This window comes from Xenopus tropicalis, chromosome 10, assembly GCF_000004195.4.
Source record: "Xenopus tropicalis strain Nigerian chromosome 10, UCB_Xtro_10.0, whole genome shotgun sequence".
Taxonomy (NCBI): Eukaryota; Metazoa; Chordata; class Amphibia; order Anura; family Pipidae; genus Xenopus; species Xenopus tropicalis.
The window spans coordinates 30,560,108-30,569,396 of NC_030686.2; positions in this window are offsets into that span (position 1 = coordinate 30,560,108).

The window sequence follows — 9,289 nt, forward strand, 5'->3', positions numbered from 1 at the left end:
CAATAAGGGGTAATTATATCTTAGTTGGGATCAAGTACAGGTACTGTTTTATTATTACAGAGAAAAAGGAAACCATTTTTATCTATGGGAGATGGCCTTTCCATAATGCGAAACTTTCTGGATAATGGGTTTCCGGATAAGGCATCCAATACCTGTAGCACATAAATACAAATAAAACAAGCGCACTAAAGGGCTCTGGCACACGGGGAGATAAGTCGCCCACGACAAATCTCCCTGTTCGCGGGCGACTAATCTCCCCGAAATGCCATCCCACGGCAAAAATGTAAATCGCCGGTGGGATGGCATACGCGGCGCCGTGATTTCCCTGCCTTGAGAGGAAACTTCCACGTTTTCAGGGAAATCGCGGCGCCGCGTATGCCATCCCACCGGCGATTTACATTTTTGCCGTGGGATGGCATTTCGGGGAGATTAGTCGCCCACGAACAGGGAGATTTGTCGCAGGCGACTAATCTCCCCGTGTGCCAGAGCCCAAAAATGAAAAATAAACACAGCTAAGATAAACTAGCCTTAACATGATCCTATGGCATTTAATTTTAAAAATCAATCCTTTTTTTGTTTTGTTTCAAGGGAAAGCTTGCACAAATAGAACAACAATCTGTTCCTTTATGTGCAATTAAAGAAGATGGATTTTAGCATTTAACCACAAAAGAACAGGTACAGAACACTCTTCTTTCTCTGACACAGCATAGCCTTACGAGAGCCAGCAACCAAGAAATATGTGGAATTTTTTAAATGGGTTATTACTGAAACAGGGGCCCTGCAGAATATTCAGGAAAATACACAATATTGTGGGGCTGCCTACATATTTCCATTATGGAGTAAAATCAAACTAATTTTGACCCATTTTTAATACAGGAATTATGCATGCACTCACAGGCAGACTTCCCTTCAGCACACAGCAATTTCAGGTATTTTATCAAATCCCCAGTATTTAACCATCATGCCACAGTTGCTGACAATAGATATCAAGTAAAAATGGCAGCACTGGAAAATGTTTTATCCCCTGAAAATGTCACAACATGTGCTCATCTCTGTGCCCATGCCTTACATGGACCATGGGCTGTGCAAATCTGCTGAAATACTTATGTAATTACTCCAGACTTTCAGAACTTTGCATTACCACCCAAGCCAGTCTAAATGCCAACAACTGTGTCTGAGTTGTATTTTTTTTAAAATGCCAGAACATCTCTTAGGGCTCTGGCACACGGGGAGATTAGTCGCCCGAGACAAATCTCCCTGTTCGCAGGCGATTAATCTCCCCGAGTTGCCATCAGTTGCCATCCCACCGGCGAACATGTAAGTCGCCGGTGGGATGGCACACGTGGCGGCGCGATTTTGGCAAATCGCCCAAAATGCCTCGTGAGGCAACTTCGGCGATTTGCCGAAATCGCCTGCAAAGCGTGTACCATCCCACCGGCGACTTACATGTTCGCCAGTGGGATGGTAGTTCGGGGATATTAGTCGTCCGTGACAAGGGAGATTTGTCGCGGGCGACTAATCTCCCCGTGTGCCAGAGCCCTAAGACACGGAAGTATATATGAGCCAATTGCAGAATATCTAAAGAGCTGTGGGAATGGCAATAAAGGGTTGAACCAACAGGTCACCCAACATAAGACTCCATTCTCATGCAGGTTGGCCAGCTGAACCCCATATATCAGGGGTCCCCAACCTTTCTTACTCGTGAGCCACAGTCAAATGTAAAAAGACTTGGAGAGCAACACAAGCACCATAAAAGTTCATGGAGGAGCCAAATAAGGGCTGTGATTGGCTATTAGGCAGCCTCTATGCACCCTATCAGCTTACAGGGGGCTTTATTTGGTAGGAAATCTTGTTTTTATTCAACCAAAACTTGCCACCAAGTCAGGAATTCAAACATAACTCCCTGGTTTGGGGCCACTGAGAGCAACATCCAAGGGGTTGGGGAGCAACATGTTGCCCCTGAGCCACTGGTTGGGGATCACTGCCGTATATACTTTAATGGTGATCAACAACGCTCTTGCGGGGGTCACATGAACACAGAATTACATGGCCCATTTGCTCTGTACGTGGCCAAGGCTAATCATTCTGCCTTCACATCAGTGTGCCCACCCCCCCACCACAATTTCTTATGGTATATTTTTGTTTAAGGACTTGTTTGGCTATTTAATTTATAAAGTTATTTAGTTATTTAATTCAGAGATATTTTGAGTGGGTTGAAACTTTTGTCCTTTCCAGCTGGATAAAAGACAAAATAAACCCAGACAGGAACAAAATACAAAATAATGTTCCATCCTTTCACCCCTTTCATGTCTACCCACCTGTTGCTTCAGCACCCAACATTCTTTTTGTCCCACAAGCAGAGGGTGTTGTCTGTAATTACCCAATGTTCCTTTGTAAGCCAAAATCTACGACCTAAAACAATGGTACATTGTCTTCTCTTTAATTGGATTCACCTTAATTGCTTTACCTGATATAAGGAGAAAAAAGCCCTATAGGCTCTGCATATCACACACTACTAGGCTTGCATGCATGGTATTTGGGTGCCTAAGAAGATTAATCAAAGACATATTGCGTGTGTACATAAAAAGAAAAAGCCATGGGAGACACAGAGAGTTCTGCACATTGTGCAAAAGAGCCCTGAAACATTTTGGAAAGGTCTGTAAATTTACAAAAAAAACAGACCCTTTAGGTTTGGAAAGAATTGAACATTCCAAGAGGAGACCTTTTGAGGCTTGGAAGGTTTTGTATAGGCTTGCATCAATTGGGAAGTGGTGTATACATGTCATTATGAGACTTGTGAGGTTTGGAACACTCTATTACTTTTATAAGGGTTTTTTTTCTGCAGATTATTAAAAATGAGTCCTCTATGTATCTCCTGTAGCTTCCAGATATAACAGATCTGAAGAACATTCAATACAAATTAAATAGTGCATAGCCTGCTCCATTGCTGATAATCAAATGTTCCTTGTATTATGTTAGTTATTGCACAATATTTCCTACATTTTCTCATAAGACACGTCACTTCTGAAAGTACCTTAAATATCTTGCCATATAAGTGATTAAAGCATAAATGTCTCAAGTTGGGGACGATAGCCCTCTCCTGCTGGCCCAGCTCCTGACAATACAAAACAGAAGGACCTGCACCTTGCATTTCTTTTATGGACCGGTGAGGGCGGCTCACTTTTAACCACTTGAGATGTCAGGTGTTAGTAAACAGCCGCCATCACCAATAACACCTAGGGTTGTTTTGCAAAATGTACTTGGGTTTACAAGGTAAAACCAAATTGCGCTCCTTAAAAATAACAATGTAAGTGCTCATCAAGCTGTTTGCATGCCAGTAATAGCAAAAGGGTTGGATTTAGAGGCTTGATAATTAGGCACTGCCATGGGTGCTTCTGCAATCACATCAGTGTATCCGCATTGCTGACGCGTGGGAATCTGCAGGGCAGGCTGATAACATTGCTACACTGCCTGTTTGTTTTGGATGTCACTTATGATATTAAGGGCTGAGCCATTACTCAGTCTGACCTCTTCGTTACTGAAAACACCACTGCAGAACCAAGCAACATATGTTCTGCTTGCTTGCATATTTTGCCACTATTCCCTATGCTGGGCAAAAACATGCGTGTATGTACTATAAGGTCTGTTACACAAGGGATCCAAGAAGTGAGGGGTCTTCATGGAAACCACAGAAAAAAACTGTAATGTGAAGGGTCCAGTGAAATCTTACAAGTAGGGGTTATGGGACATGGGTGGATAGAGCCGGTAGGTATGTGGTGACATGGGACAGGGTAATGCCACAAAGATTAACTTATATCCATTAAGCTACCCAACAAACTACTGGTTGGTGGGGATGGGCTACTGGACTAGGGAATGTTTTGCCCATGTAACAACATCAGTCATAGGTGATTTACCATTTGTCTTAATTAAAGAAAGGCTAATGGCCATGACCCCACCTACACTACCCCTAAAGGCACCCCCCGCTGTTTCTTTCAGCAAGGCCCCCTCTTGACCCTAACTGGAATGAACAGGTGCTTTAGGGCTTCCTTACCTTAAACATAGCACTAGAAAGAAATAATACTAACAAACAGGCTTGTATATTTGTGCATTTATAGACTGGGTTTGGCTTAAGGGGGATTATGTAGTAAAACTCTAATATTTCAGCCTGGTCCAGTAACCCATGGCAACCAAATAGCAGGGTTAAATAGTTAGGGTTGAAAGATTTTCTGCAGTTAAAATGAAAACACCAGATCTGCTTGGTTGCTATGGATTAATGGACCTTGACACAAGTATGTAGTTATAGTGATGATAAATCTGAGAAATCCATAGGCAACAGGTGTTACGTTAGACATGATAAGGAGCTTTTTGAGGGGAGTCAATAAGAGTGGATAATGTATATGAATAGAGGAATAAACAATAAATAGGGGATGGGGGCAAAGGAAAGGTTGCATTATAATCTGTGCACCTGTGAGCAGTAATTATATAATTACTTTTTGATTCTACCCATTTTTTTTCAAATGCAGTATCCCTGTTTTAGAATATAACAAAGAAGAAGGAGTTCCATGGCCATGCCTTTAAACAAACACCAAGGTGACTTCTCATGTCCTTAGGTTTAGGGGTAGGGAGTATATTATTTGTTATAATATTCAACTTTTTTTTGGTGTAGGGATTTGTTTTTTGATGGTGGTACAGAAATGTAGCGCTGCCAGTGCCGCCAACTGGTGTTTTAATCCGTAACATAAAGTTTGCTTGCACCTACAGTTTATCATATGGTTCTTGATCTGCCTGCCAATGATACAAGAACTACGGCCTAGAAATTTCTGTAGTCAAAATAGTCCATGGCCACAAGCAATAAAATTCAAAAGGCTGAACAGAAGGGACAGGGGGTGTGCAGCGATGTCCCTTGGGTAACGGAGAAGACAGGTGAGGTGATTGATTGGCAGTCATTGGGAGTTAATTAGAGGAAATGTAACGACAGATAGTGTCAGTTTTCCTTTTGATCCAGGCCACTGGGTCACAGAGGAGTAAGAAGCGGGGTTGTAAGAGGTCAGAGATCAGAGGAGATATGTCAGCAGTAGATGGAACTACAAGGGACCCAATTTAACATTACTCAGAGGAGTGCCAGGGACTGATCCCCTGCCAAGTAGCCATTGGGAGACAGTCATTATCATTAACCCTTTCCTGACAAGCACTTAAGGCAGATATTATAAAATTAGCTCCTCTTTAAAGTTAATCCCCAATTTAAATAAGAGACTAATAGAGATAATTGTTTTTAATAAAACCATTTCAGAAGTAAGCTTTACCGGCGATTCTGAAAGATGTTTAAGTGACGCTACCACCAAATTAAATGATGTTACATAGTTCCAATTGCTCAGTCCCTGTAGTTCTTCAATGTGCGGCTTGTAGTCTACACATGCTGTACCTTGTATTCACACTGCTACCTTTCACTGACACGTTTGGTGATCCATAATTCATGGGAATCATTGGCAAAGTCTTAATTATAAATTGGGTGCATCTTACAAAGACGAACTACTTATCCCACAAAACTCTGGCACATAAATCTGCAGTTGGCATCCGTAAGCATCCATTTTTGGTCACCAAATTGATCTAAAGTATTCATTTGTACATACCTATATGTGTATTTACCGTAAAGGCAATGGCATATGCAGCTATTGGAACCAACTACTTTTGGTGGCTACAAAATAGAGAATACTGACAATTGTCTCTAAGTGTGACACAATATTCAGTATTGTCTATGGCAGGGTATTTTCTGTCATTTTGTAGTCGCAAGCTGGCTACAAGTAGCACTGTGTGTCATGGCTCTTAATGTCCCATATTGTGAGATGTATGGAGCAATGACCTGTTGTAGCTGAAACATTCTGTGATTAGTTCAGCAAATAATGGCTAGTAGTATACAAGAAAATGAGTAAGTCAACATAAAAGTCAACATAAAATGATTAGCAGAGTATACATTCACTTTCTTTTCGCTTAAATACACTAGAAATATCATTTTAATAGTTGATGTTGGTATATATGGTTTATGTATTTGAGTGTATAGATAGGTCAGTATGGGTCTGTATGTGAGTGGATAGATAGGTCAGTATGGGTCTGTATGTGAGTGGATAGATAGGTCAGTATGGGTCTGTATGTGAGTGGATAGATAGGTCAGTATGGGTCTGTATGTGAGTGGATAGATAGGTCAGTGTGGGTCTGTGTGTGTGAGTGGATAGATAGGTCAGTATGGGTCTGTATGTGAGTGGATAGATAGGTCAGTATGGGTCTGTATGTGAGTGGATAGATAGGTCAGTATGGGTCTATATGTGAGTGTATAGATAGGTCAGTATGGGTCTGTATGTGAGTGGATAGATAGGTCAGTATGGGTCTGTATGTGAGTGGATAGATAGGTCAGTATGGGTCTGTATGTGAGTGGATAGATAGGTCAGTATGGGTCTGTATGTGAGTGTATAGATGGGTCAGTATGGGTCTGTATGTGAGTGGATAGATAGGTCAGTGTGGGTCTGTATGTGAGTGGATAGATAGGTCAGGTGGGTCTGTATGTGAGTGTATAGATAGGTCAGTGTGGGTCTGTTTGTGAGTGTATAGATAGGTCAGTGTGGGTCTGTATGTGAGTGGATAGATAGGTCAGTGTGGGTCTGTTTGTGAGTGTATAGATAGGTCAGTGTGGGGTCTGTATGTGAGTGGATAGATAGGTCAGTATGGGTCTGTATGTGAGTGGATAGATAGGTCAGTATGGGTCTGTTTGTGAGTGTATAGATAGGTCAGTGTGGGTCTCTATGTGAGTGGATAGATAGGTCAGTATGGGTCTGTATGTGAGTGTATAGATAGGTCAGTATGGGTCTGTATGTGAGTGGATAGATAGGTCAGTATGGGTCTGTATGTGAGTGGATAGATAGGTCAGTATGGGTCTGTATGTGAGTATATAGATAGGTCAGTATGGGTCTGTATGTGAGTGGATAGATAGGTCAGTGTGGGTCTGTATGTGAGTGGATAGATAGGTCAGTATGGGTCTATATGTGAGTGTATAGATAGGTCAGTATGGGTCTGTATGTGAGTGGATAGATAGGTCAGTATGGGTCTGTATGTGAGTATATAGATAGGTCAGTATGGGTCTGTATGTGAGTGGATAGATAGGTCAGTGTGGGTCTGTATGTGAGTGGATAGATAGGTCAGTATGGGTCTGTATGTGAGTGGATAGATAGGTCAGTATGGGTCTGTATGTGAGTGGATAGATAGGTCAGTATGGGTCTATATGTGAGTGTATAGATAGGTCAGTATGGGTCTGTATGTGAGTGGATAGATAGGTCAGTATGGGTCTGTATGTGAGTGGATAGATAGGTCAGTATAGGTCTGTATGTGAGTGGATAGATAGGTCAGTATGGGTCTGTATGTGAGTGGATAGATAGGTCAGTATGGGTCTGTATGTGAGTGGATAGATAGGTCAGTATGGGTCTATATGTGAGTGTATAGATAGGTCAGTATGGGTCTGTATGTGAGTGGATAGATAGGTCAGTATGGGTCTGTATGTGAGTGGATAGATAGGTCAGTATGGGTCTGTATGTGAGTGGATAGATAGGTCAGTATGGGTCTGTATGTGAGTGTATAGATGGGTCAGTATGGGTCTGTATGTGAGTGGATAGATAGGTCAGTGTGGGTCTGTATGTGAGTGGATAGATAGGTCAGTGTGGGTCTGTATGTGAGTGTATAGATAGGTCAGTGTGGGTCTGTTTGTGAGTGTATAGATAGGTCAGTGTGGGTCTGTATGTGAGTGGATAGATAGGTCAGTATGGGTCTGTTTGTGAGTGTATAGATAGGTCAGTGTGGGTCTGTATGTGAGTGGATAGATAGGTCAGTATGGGTCTGTATGTGAGTGGATAGATAGGTCAGTGTGGGTCTGTATGTGAGTGTATAGATAGGTCAGTGTGGGTCTGTTTGTGAGTGTATAGATAGGTCAGTGTGGGTCTGTATGTGAGTGGATAGATAGGTCAGTGTGGGTCTGTTTGTGAGTGTATAGATAGGTCAGTGTGGGTCTGTATGTGAGTGGATAGATAGGTCAGTATGGGTCTGTATGTGAGTGGATAGATAGGTCAGTATGGGTCTGTTTGTGAGTGTATAGATAGGTCAGTGTGGGTCTCTATGTGAGTGGATAGATAGGTCAGTATGGGTCTGTATGTGAGTGTATAGATAGGTCAGTATGGGTCTGTATGTGAGTGGATAGATAGGTCAGTGTGGGTCTGTATGTGAGTGGATAGATAGGTCAGTATGGGTCTGTATGTGAGTGGATAGATAGGTCAGTATGGGTCTGTATGTGAGTGGATAGATAGGTCAGTATGGGTCTGTATGTGAGTGTATAAATAGGTCAGTATAGGTTTGTGGGTGCTGGGTTTACTTGGAAGGGTTGAAGTTGATGGGTCTTTTTTCAACCCTATGTAACTATGTAACAATGTGTTCTTGATGTTTATGGAGAAGAGGCAAGCAATATGGCAGCTCTGACTGATGTGTAAATATACAGTGAAGGAATGCTTTTGTCTAATAACAAAAATGTAACTGTTTGCAATGTTCCATTACATAGTACATTAATTACTCTATATATAATTACTCTAAATATACTTGTTAATCTATGTTTTAGTGAAAGCAGTATCTGTCTGTTCTTTGCACAGACTGCTGGTCTCAGCTACATGTACGTAAACCAGTCAGCTCTGTCCCAGCCCAGACACTTACTCGGACAGTGCCTTGCATGTGCTGTAACTAACAATCCTGGAAATCACACATCTGATTGGTTCCTATGGGTTAATAGACTTGGTATAATCTTTGTGAGTTTTATTTACCTTGTAAACATCCTTTAAAGCGGTGTGACAGCCATGCAACTGGTTAACTATGCCTAACTATGAGTTTTGCAAAGTCTGACTTATACACAATATGGCATAATACTTACGACTCTTCAGTTTGTAGTGCATCATGGGCACCTTGCTTAGTGGCGTTCTCCTAAACACTTTCACTGCTGGTTTAGCTCTATCTAAAAATTAAAATAGTAAACTGTGTTTAAGAAACGCCAACGCAGCTGAGGGATACCAGTGAAAAAGCAGATTCTTGCCTTTGTTCCGCTCTCCTGGGCTATACTGCTCGGTAACAATACCTGCATTCAAGCTGTGCCAAGGCAGCACAACGCACGTACCCTACCAGTGTAGATAAGAGTAGGCAGGCAAAATGACTTTCAACAATATTTTGCTTCATGTTAACTGTATATGAAGAGAGATTTGCAAAGGCAGTA